The following is an 11240-nucleotide window of genomic DNA, read 5'->3' on the forward strand; positions in this document are numbered from 1 at the left end:
GTCATATTCCCATCAGATTATTTTTTGTCCCCTCTTCCCTGACTCATTCTACTGAGGGCCCTCTTCATCAGGGGCAGTGGTAATCATTGTGGAATCACAAATATACCAGTTGGTTTCTATAGGGAGGACAATGCCCCACAGTATGTCTTCCCACCCGGTGGCTCTTAAAATCTTTCCATCCCCTCTTCCACAATGTTCCTTGGGCGGTGAAGGCCATGGGGTAGGTCTCCTTTAGTGTTGAGCTCTTGACAGCATCTTGTTTTCTGATTTGATTACTTTTGGAATCTCCTCCCTGTCTGCCACCATCTCCCTTGGGAAGGTTCTCTGGAGAGCAGTGTTTGTATTTATGTGTTTGTTAGTTTGGTTTGAGGTAGGGTCTCTGTCTAGATCAGATTGGCCTAGAACTCATGGAAATCCTCCTAACTCAGCGTTCTAAGTGTTCAGCACTTGTATTTAGCCCACCACTTCCTCTGCAATGTTGTCTGGGCCCTGGTGGACATGATGGTGATGCCTTGTCCCGCACTAGGCACTTGGCTTCCTCTTCCTGTCATTTTTAGTGTCTTAGGTCTCCCTGATGTTTGCAGATATCTATGAAAAGGAGGTTCTCTACCTATCTAAGAGTGCAACATTGATAAAAGAGGATAAAATATATATTCAGAAGGCTTTTCAATGATCATAACCTCTCCATTTAGCCAAAGAGTAGTGTAAGCTTCCCTCCAGGGTCTCCTACTTTCCAAGCCATAGGCTTCTCACTAGTTTCTCAGTACAAGATCTGAATCCCCTTCCATTGAGCAGGGCCTAATATCCAATCAGAGAGCACTTGCCAGCAGTATTTTGAGGCAGGGCCTGGCACTGTGGTTTCTGGCATCATGGATTTTTGCCATCACAGGAATTTGAGCTGAGGTAATAAAGTCCAGCCAGATGAGAGAAGCCATTTCTGTTTATTCAGAGCTTTGATGGCCACAGAATGAGCAGCCATCACAACCTCACCAAGGACTGAAAGGCAGGCATGCAATGGGGAATTGCAGGGTGCAAAGGAAGGAAGGTTTCCAGTGGGCTGTAGCCCAGGAGCCACGGTTCTCCCTGGAAGCAGATCTGCTTGGCTGGAGAGAGGAACACATTTGACATTCTCTGCTTGGACTTACAGGTGTAACTTAGGCCAGCTGTCAGTTATTAACCCAGTCCTGGGTGTTGGGGCTGAGTGTTAGTAAAGTCATTGCTTCCTCCTCTGGATTATTGCGGGAGCTTGCAGTCTGTCTTCCTACAGGACTGACTGACAATGGGCGGAGGCCATTTTGATGGCAGGTCACAGGTTCTGCAAATGAACATAACCCATACTGTGGGCGGGGGTGGGGGGAAGGTGTGTGTGTGTGTGTGTGTGTATGTATGTGTGTGGCTCATGGAATGTGTAGCTGACAAATAAGAAATCTGTGGGGCAGAGGCAGGTTGGAGACTCACCTGAGTCCCTCCAGTCTTGAGTCAGGTCTGTGGAGCACACCAGGTATGCTGGAAACAGGCAGCATTCAATGTTGCAGGCCTCAGGCAGAATCATGTTACCTGGAGGAATCCTGCCTTTGCTTCAGCTGATGGGGTGAGGCCTACCCATATGGCAGAGGTTCATCTCTACAGCAGTTTGGAGCTGGTGTTTATGAAATGAATGGACAAAAGCCCAGCGGACACTGGGAGCATCAGGGCCATGCTCACTTCTCCTCACAGCCCGGGATACACCCTTAGAGTTACTGGAGTTTAGGGACTTCATGCATAGCATCTGGTTCCTGTACGCTCCTCCATCAGCTGTTCACACTGAGCTGGTGACTCCTCGTTTCCCACAACCATCCCCTCCCCTTCAGAGGACGTGGAGGGCACCATTCCTGGACAGCCACACGGGGCAGGTCAGACAAGAGCATGCTTGTATGACTTTTCTTTCCCTGAGCTGTTTTATGTGCACATGATCCAAGATTCCTTTCGGCCCTGGTGTGTGGGCATTCCCTGTTAAATTCTCCATGAGGTTGGTTCTAAGTTAAGTATGGTATGCATGCAGCTCAGTGTTTTCACATGGAAGAAAACCTCATTGTGGACACTGTAAAAGCTAACCAGAGTATTTCTGTTGCCTCTGGCTCAGGGTGCCATGTTTTTATACCTGAGAGCTTATTGCATCGCCTCCTGGCTACTTAGAATTTAAAAGCTAAAAGAAGCAGAACTTGGTCTTCTCCGTGTCTTGCATGTTTAGTGTCATGGGGAGACCTGTTATAGGTAAGGTGGGTAAACAATCCATTGTTTGGATTATTTTGCCAAAGACTTTCTGCTCTGAGATGTGAGAGACAGAGTAATCATGAGATCTACAATTCTAAATATTTTATTGTCATATATTAATTGTACATAATAGTGGGTCTCATAACATTTCATATATGTCTATAAAGTATTTTGATCATATTCACCCCCTATCCTCTCTTGTCCCCCTCTCACTCCTGCTGACCCCTTCCCTCTTCCTAATTAGTCCACTCTCTTCTGCTTTCATGATATTTTTTAGTGATCAAATGAGTTTAGTTAGGGTTGCTCACAGGACCATGGGCCATGGGAGAAGGGTTATATACAGGAGCATGGGCACCATACCAGTGGCTACACCACTGAAGAAAATGTCTCTGTCTCCCCTCCGTACCATTAAACTGTCTTTAAGTCCTCTGTAAGCGACGGGGCCTTGTAGGCTTCCCTTCTCTCTCTCTGTGATGGAGAGTTGATGGGCTCAATCTAGTACAGGTCTTGTACAGGTCATCGCATCTGCTGCGAGGCCAAGAGTGCAATGGTCACATCTGCCTGAAAGACAGTGTGAGATCTGAAATGTTTTTGAAATATTGACACATCCTTTTTAATCAGCAGAAGAGTTTTAATTGACTTGATTTCTCCATGGGGCGGCCAGGAAATGGACTGGAACCACAAATCTATTTTACAAAGGATGAAATTTTTAAAGGTATTTTATTTATTTATTTGAGAGATGTAGAAAGAGGTAGAAAGAGAGAATGAGTGCACCTGGGTCTCTAGCCACATGTATCATCTTGTGCATCTGATTCACGTGGGTACTGGGTAACTGGGATCTTCGGTTTCTCAGGCAAGCACCTTAACCACTGAGCCCTATCTCAGGCTCATGAAAACTTTTTGAAAATTTTAATGCTATATTAAAAATAAAACAAACTCAGATTCCAGGCAGGATGGCTGATTTATAACCATGCTAGAACTTCAGGGGCAAAATAAGATGCCAGAGAATACTGGGGAAATCCAACATCCATTAATTTGATAAGAAAAGACAGCTGACTGCCCACCATGAGGTGTGCCACCTCTACCACATTCTCTTAGGTCCAGAAGATTCTACCAAGGTGGCAGTGATGACTAGTGCCCTAGGGATAGCCCAACAACTTTCTCCAGGAAAACAGCCACAAATGTGGAGAACTGAAACGCATCACAACAGAAATAGAGTCCACTGAGAGTACTGCCCCAGTGTTAGCCCGACAAAGGCCTCCAGGGAAACAGCCACAAATGTGGAGAACTGAAATACATCATAACAGAAATACAGAGTTCAGTGAGAACTCAACACGAAAAACAAACTGCTAGCACTCCTGCCAAGGCTCAAGGATTGTTGCAGTAGAGGGGTAAGAACCACAGAGTAGTAAGGAATATCCTGGGCACAGCCCCACCCCAGACTGACAGAGCCCCTAATTACTCCACAGGAACATCACGGACCCTACTGAGAAGGGCAACAGAGACAGAGGAATGAAGTGATACAAGACTACAACCTATGCAAAGTATATATGCATACATAAATTGTAAAAAAAAAAAAAAGCATAGTAAGTGTAATAATAAGACATGAAAATATAAGGGGGGACCATTTAGAAAGTAGAAAAGGATGAGGGGGGTGATAAGGGAGTGTAATGGGTGAAATATTGATCAAAGTACTTTGTAAGCATGTATGAAATTCCATAATGAAACCCATTATTTTGTATAATTAGTATATGCTAATAAAATTTAATAATAATAAATAAAAATAAACTTGGGACACTGCAGAAACATGCAACTGCATTGAGTATGATAAAAGTGAGGCACTCATTGTAGATTAGAGTTGGCCGGTCTTATAGCAGAGGAAAGGAATGCAGGCCTAAAGGCCAACAATGGTAGAAGATTGACAGAAAGTACCCTTTGGAATTTATACACCAGTGAAAAGTGAAGAAGAAAAAAAAAAAACTTAAGAAACATTAGCTCTTGATGACCTCTTTGCCATTGGCATAGGTGACTAGCCATCACAAGTTGCCCCAAATACATAGGTTTACTAAAACAAGCCCAAAACCAAGACTCTCGGGCAATACTGGGAGGAGATCCTCGTTTCTTGACACTTGACCACATTCCTGCTGGATGCTTTCCTTCAGTGTTAGTATTCTCCATGTCTGACTAGTCTCTCCTAGCTCTCATTTTGACAGTAATTCATCATACACGTGCCTATTCAGGCTACGGTGGTTCTAAGACCACAGTAGAGTGAATCTCAGAGGTTTTTTGTTTTGTTTTGTTTGTTTTGTGAATTACCAGGCAAGATGCAGTCCTATCTCCTGTGGTCTGAGCCCACATGAATGTGATGTAGACTGGCTGCAGCCACCTCACTGCTTATCTCAGAGTGAAACCCCAGGAGGAGATACTCCAAGAGGTGCACAACCTGGCCCTGGTGGTGTTTCAGAGATATGGATCCATCTTGAAGACAGACCAGCGACAGTACATGTGGGTCCAAGAACCAGGTCAGCCTGGGCTTCCTCCTGTACTTACTTCTCCCCTCCTCCCTTCCCTCCCCTTCTTCTTTCCTTTCTTCCTTTCCTCCATGTAGCACATACCTTTTTTTTTAGTGGGACAAACACCCAAACAGAAGCAGCTTATGCATGGAAAGAGTTTATTTTGGCCTGAAAGTTTTTTGTAATAAAAAAGTCATGCGTTACTTATAAATCTATCATATATAAAATAATACTTCAAAGTCACAAATATAACCAGTGTAAAGTCAGTTTGGGGGTCGAGTACTTTTAAATAGGTTATAACCTCTTGTTTGTGCAATTTTTTTTCAAACAGAGATGAGGTCCATACCCCATCAACTTTAATTCCATATTTGATAACAAATGAACAAAACTAACAATAAATATTTCAATAATCACCTTTAAAAATACTAAGTGACACATGAGAGCAGAAGGGGGTGCTTTGGAGGAAGAAAGGAGCTAGGAAGAGAATGCAGGGAGAAGGGATGGTGACGGAGGTAAACATCAGGTATGATGATCTAGATGAACATGTCACAATGACACCCATAATTTTGCATGCTAAATTAAAACAAACAATAAAACTAAGCTGTAAGTGGGATTTTTAGCTTGAAAAATAGTCTATTATTCAAACTGATATCACTGAAAGATTATACAAAATTTGTATTTACATGTTTAAGTTCCTTGCCTAATTTTTCTTGACTAATGTACTCAGAAAAGCTCAAGAGATTAATAAAGGAAAAAGTGAAAACTCCAGTAAGCCATAAAGCAGATTTCACTATAAACTGAACATAAAGGGACACAAAGCATTCTTGTTGGTTTTTCTTTTCAGACATTGTCATGGTGCCCTGGGACAAGTAGAAGCCATGGTTCTCAAACCTCTGGGTACATAAGCATCATTTGAGTTTGCAAAGGGGCCCTCTTCCCCATATCTGAGCGCTCATTACTGAGGCCAAGGAATATGCACATTTAGCAGGATTGCCAGTGGTTTAGATGAAGTGGTGCAAGAACATTTGCATACTATTATCCAAGGCTGGCTCCCAGTTACTAGATGAGGTCCTTACCCCATCAACTTTAATTCCATATTTGATAATGATTGAACAAAACTGACAATAAATATTTCAAGAATCACCTTTAAAAGTACTAAGTGACACATGAAAGCAGAAGGGGGCGCTTTGGAGGAAGAAAGGAGTTAGGAAGAGAGGGCAGGGAGAGGGGGATGGTGAGGGAAATCTGACCAGGGAGGTCATTCAGTTTCTTCATCTTCCTCATGCTCCCTGAGGGTTCTCCAGCCTAAGACAGGGCTCAGATGTAGAAGAAATGGTTTCATCTGGGAATTTGTCTTCCTCCCAGGTGCAGTTTTTGCTAGTCACCGGTTCTCAGTCATTTCACCAAGTTCTAAAACGTCTGCTTCTGTCAGGTCAGTTTCCAGGACCGGTGAGTAGCAGAATTCTCATATTGACACCCATGCCAATGTGGGACACTTATACCACGCAAACAGGGAAGCTTCTAATTATCTTGTGAAGAGATGTATCCACATGGTCTGTGTCGAGAGTAGCATGGTTAAGAAATGACAGTATCCGCAGCTCCCCACATTAAGTGGGCTCCACTCCCTATAGTTCAACTCCACGGAAAACTCAGTAGGAAGTTTTTATTTTTATTTATTTTGTTATTTTTATTTATTTGAGAGTGACAGACAGAGAAAGGGGAAGACTGAGAGAGGGAGAGAGAATGGGCGCGCCAGGGCCTCCAGCCACTGCAAACGAACTCCAGACATGTGCGCCCCCTTAAGCATTTGGCTAATGTGAGTCCTGGGGAATCGAGCCTTGAACCAGGGTACTTAGGCTTCACAGGCAAGCGCTTAACCGCTAAGCCAACTCTCCAGCGTCAGTAGGAAGTTTTGACGGTGGGAGAACTGGAAGAGTAAGAGCTGGGTTTCCTGGAGAACTTCTTGGAGGAAAGGGCGCGGTCGGATGCCGACAAAGGAGAGCGTTCTTTGCGTGGTCGCAGAAGTCTTGCGACACGAAGCCCTACGACGGGGTCGAGGCAGCTGTTGAGGGTGGACAGGCGGAGGGCGACGACGGACGGACAGGGCGCACGCGTGGCTCTGGCCTCGGCTCCTGATCTCGAAGTAATGCACCACGAGCAGAAGCAGACCAAGTCGTGGCGATGAGCGTGGTGGCCCTCTGCCTCTTCTCCGAATGCTTGTCCTCGGCCGAACACCGGGGCGTTCCGATCAAGAGCACGTAGGCGGACGCTGGGAGGAGGGCTGGGAACAAAAAGACGCCAATGGCCAGAGAGAGGAAGTAACTGAACATGTCCCCCACCAGCACGAAGACGGCGAGACGGGTGGTGGCGTTGAGGGCTGGCTTGCAGATGTTCTGCTTCATGATGTACAAAGGGACGGTGACCAGCGAGATCAGCAGCCACATTCCCAGAGAGACACCCACCGCGATTTGTCTGCTTCCTGGGGTGCACCATGGGGTTCACGATGACCCGGTACCTCTGCACGCTGAGGCAGGTCATGAAGAGAACGGAGCAGTACATGTTACCATAGAAAAAGCTGATGAGCACCTTGCACAGCGTGTCCCTGAAAGTCCATTCCTTACCAAATAGGTGGTAGGCTATCTTCAGGGGGAACCAGATGACAGAGAGGAGGTCCGCCAAGGCCAGGTTGTCCACGTAAATCACAGCGGGGTGCTTCTTTGTTCGGAAAAGAGAAACCCACAGGGCCATGCCCTTGCTGGGCGTACCAATCACAAACACAACGGTGTAGATGACGAAGAAAGACCGTCGTCAAGTTCCTGGTGAGAGTAGTTGTAGAAAATTCATCCACAGAGAAACCCGGTTCCTCTGTAACTCCTCTCCCTGAGATTGGAGGGGGTGTGCCCATCTTACCAATAAGACTTCTTCCTTTAGAAGGCCTGCTGGCTCCTTTAAACCCAGCACTGCAGAGGCAGAGGATCGCCCATGAATTCAAGGCCACCCTGAGACTACATAGTGAATTCCAGACCAGCCTGGGATAGAGACAAGACCCTACCTCGAGAGAAAAAAAAAAAAACACAAAACATTTCCTGGAAAATGATCATGCTGTGTGGGACAGAATTGGCACCCTTCTCTGGAAGCCAGCTGATGGCATCTGCGCCAATGACTACTTACTGAAGTAAGTGCATGGTGGGCAAGTTGTGAAGGGAAGTCATGGTGCCTGCTAATTGCAAAGATGGCAATAGTTGGTCTGCTGAAGCTGAGGTACTCATTTCGGCAGTCCTAATGGTGGGTTGTCAATAACTGGCCTGTCCAGGGTAACAGCAAAAGCCTCATTTCAAAGAAGCTGATATTCAAAGTTACTGATGTCTCTTGTAAAATCCTTCATGAGAGCCTTGGTAGGTCCTGGGGAATTGAACCTGGGTCTTATGGCTTTGCAGGCAAGTTCCTTAACCACTAAGCCATCTCTCCAGCCCTCCTTCTTGGTTTTTCTGAGGTAGGGTCTCACTGTAACCCAGGCTAACCTAGAACTCACCCTGTAGTCCCAGGATGGCCTAGAACTCACCAGGCCTACAGTTTGAGAGGAAGTTTCTATCACAGTGGGGAAGATGTAGCAGGAGCAGACAGCTGGTGTCATAACAATCGTTACATCAGCAGGGAGGAAGTAGGAAGCTACAGAGCTGGACCATAAAACCTCATGGTTGGCCCTCAGTGATGTACTCCCTCCAGCAAGACTCCACTCCCTGCACAGACTTCTCAAACTGTGCCACCAACTGGGGACCAAGTACTCAAACTCATGAATCTGTGGGGGACATTTTACATTTAAACCACCATACCTGGGCTGGGCAGATGGCCTAGTGGTTAAAGGCACTTGCTTGCAAAGGCAGCCAGTACTCATGGAAAGCCAGACGTACAGTGTGGTAAGTGCATCCGGAGTTTGTAGCAGCAAGAGGCGCTGGTGTGCATTCTCCTCTCTTAAATAAATAAATGCATAAATATAACTATATTTAGATCACCACATTCCTGTCTTCTTCCTCCTCCCCTTTTCTCTGAAGTGGTTAGCAAGCCTCTCTATTGAGGCACTGAGGAATTCATCACACTTTTACTGACTGCCAAGAAGTCTGTCCAGAGGCTTCCCCCTGCTATTTTGATGACCTCAGGGGAGCTTGATACCTGGCTGGCTATCTCGTAAGAAAGGAGTTCAAAGTAGTTTGCTTCCTTCACTCTTGCTAATCCTTCTCCTTTTTCCTCCCTGTCAACATGACCCCACCCTTCTGATATAAACCCCTGGCCCAATGCTGGAGTGTCACCTCATTTCCAGAGTACTGACTGCTGAGATGTGAAGTGCTCCTCTATGACTCACTTCCAATAGTGTCTGATTTCTTTGTCATAGAGATTCCTACTTGTTTCTGACATTTTCTAACACTCCCCCTTTTTTGTTAAGCTAGCTTTTCTTTTGTCTTTGTTGCTGCTGCTCTTAGTAACTAATAGCCCTTCTGATAGGGAGAGGCAGGGAGCATGTACTGCACCCATCATTAGACTGATCATGCTGCATAGAGTGAGGTAAACTTCCATCTCAAGACCCCTATCTCTAATTGCTCCTAAAGGTTCCTTCAGCTGTGTCAAGTAACATATTCATAGGCTCTGTGGATTAAGGAATGGCTTCCTTCAGTGGAAAGATGCTATTCCCCTTCATCATACCCCCCATCTTAACATTTTCTTCTTTGATGGGAAGTAATGCGAACAAAACCAAGCTAGTAGAAGTTGAAGATGCCTCACCTCGGTTTTCAGATTTGAAAACCATGTTTGCTTTAACCCCACATCAATAGGTAAATGGGAAGTGAGCAGAAGGGAAGGACTGTGGTCTGAAGTGGCCCCAGTGCTCCATTGCTGGAGAGCCAAGTGGTGCGAAGCGAGGGCAGGAGCCTGGGCACTAGGAGAAGCAGGAAGCCCACAAAGGGAGGGGCCGTGAAGGAGGTAGGCATGCGCGCTTAAAGGTAGCTTTTCTAAATCTCCTTTTATTTTTACTCCTTTACGTTGAAGGAACTGTGTTAAACATTTCCTTTGTTTGTTTGTTTGTTTTTGTTTTTGTTTTTCAAGGTAAGGTCTCACTTTAGCCCAGGCTGACCTGGAATTCACTATGGAGTCTCAGGATGGCCTCGAACTCACCGCGATCCTCCTACCTCTGCCTCTCAAGTGCTGGGATCAAAGGCATGCACCACCATGCCCACTTGTGTTAAAATAAACATTTTTGAAATACACATAAGTAAAATACACTTCATGTTGTGCAAGTTTAACCTCATCTGACCTGTCCAGTGCGGCTGTCCAGGGATGGTTCCTGTAACGAAAGTATAAGAGAAAAGCAAAAGAAAACACTGGACTTGTTCTCTACAGTTTATTGAGAGAAACAGTGAGGGGCCTCAGCTTTCCCGTGGGATGAAAGGCTAAAGCACTGGGCCAGGAAAGGGTGCAAGTTTATAAGGGGGATCCTAAGAAAAACAGACTGGACCAGCTGCAGGTCTAAGGGAAGTAGGTAAGGAGCTGTGGTTATTTGTGTCCTTGCTCAAAATAAGCTTTTTAGCCAAATTGTCTGGGGAGGATAACCCATCAGACGGTTTCTGTTCCCTCATGGTTTTCTAAGCTGAGGGAAGTTAGTTTATCATTTTGGAGTGGACAGGTCTGTCAAGACCATGCTTCTGAGGATTCTTTATGGCCTGCTTGTCCTGGGGAGAGTTATTAACTTTTTAGTTCCCTCTAGTTTTCAGAGACATCTATGAACCCTTCAGTCTAGACTCTGGAAAGCTACAAAAGATTGGAGAGAATTGGGGGCAGCGACTCATCTTCCAACTATGTCTTGCTGGTGAGGGTCGGTAGATCTCTCGAGGTGTTCCATGCAGTCTGGTGGAGGTTGGAGGCTCAGGGGCCGATACTCAGTGGCCATGAGGAATTAAGTGACTCATCATGAAGTGAAGGCATGTATTCTGTCAAGGAGGAATTTCGTGAGGCATCTGAGTATGCAAGGACCAAAAGAGAGGATGAACATTATCATAATCAGGGGAATAAAGTACATGTCAGAGACAGGATAGGTTTAACTTAAAGGGAGTAGAGCCATGAGATTTTTTAACTTATAGTAATAGATACCTTAGTTGGTCACAGAGAGATGTCAGGTCACATGTAGAGAATTAATATTATTGGCCATTAAAAAGGCTAATACAGAGCCAGGTGTGGTGGCACACACCTTTAATCCCAGCACTTGGGAGGCAGAGGTAGGAGGATTGCTGTGAGTTCGAGGCCACCCTGAGACTACATAGTGAATTCCAGATCAGCCTGGGCAAGAGTGAGACCCTACCTCAAAAAAACAAACAACAACAACAAAAAGGCTAATACAGCCCAAAATATTACTGGCTCTGGATTGGTAAGTAACATTTACTTCTCCACAATCACTGTAGACTGTTATTAAAGTCTTAGTCACACAGG

At 45.4% G+C, this 11240-nt stretch overlaps 1 long non-coding RNA gene and 1 pseudogene across 3 annotated transcripts; both read right to left on the reverse strand.

Moving 5' to 3' along the window:
• Positions 1-6539: 6539 nt before the first annotated feature.
• LOC101615513 lies at positions 6540-7736 on the reverse strand (annotated as a pseudogene).
• A 37-nt stretch (positions 7737-7773) lies between these two features.
• On the reverse strand, positions 7774-10955 carry LOC123453246. 3 transcript variants are annotated; one of them, XR_006634252.1, is made up of 5 exons: positions 10905-10955; positions 10072-10771; positions 8600-8737; positions 7938-8168; positions 7774-7814 (listed from the first exon to the last, which is right to left on the reverse strand). It is a non-coding gene; the product is annotated as an uncharacterized LOC123453246 (long non-coding RNA). The 3 variants fall into 3 exon arrangements; XR_006634253.1 differs by lacking the exon at positions 7774-7814 and having other exon boundaries at positions 7884-8071; XR_006634251.1 differs by lacking the exon at positions 7774-7814 and having other exon boundaries at positions 7884-8168.
• Between the last annotated feature and the right edge of the window lie 285 nt (positions 10956-11240).

Source organism: Jaculus jaculus, chromosome 19 (genome assembly GCF_020740685.1).
Source record: "Jaculus jaculus isolate mJacJac1 chromosome 19, mJacJac1.mat.Y.cur, whole genome shotgun sequence".
Classification (NCBI taxonomy): domain Eukaryota; kingdom Metazoa; phylum Chordata; class Mammalia; order Rodentia; family Dipodidae; genus Jaculus; species Jaculus jaculus.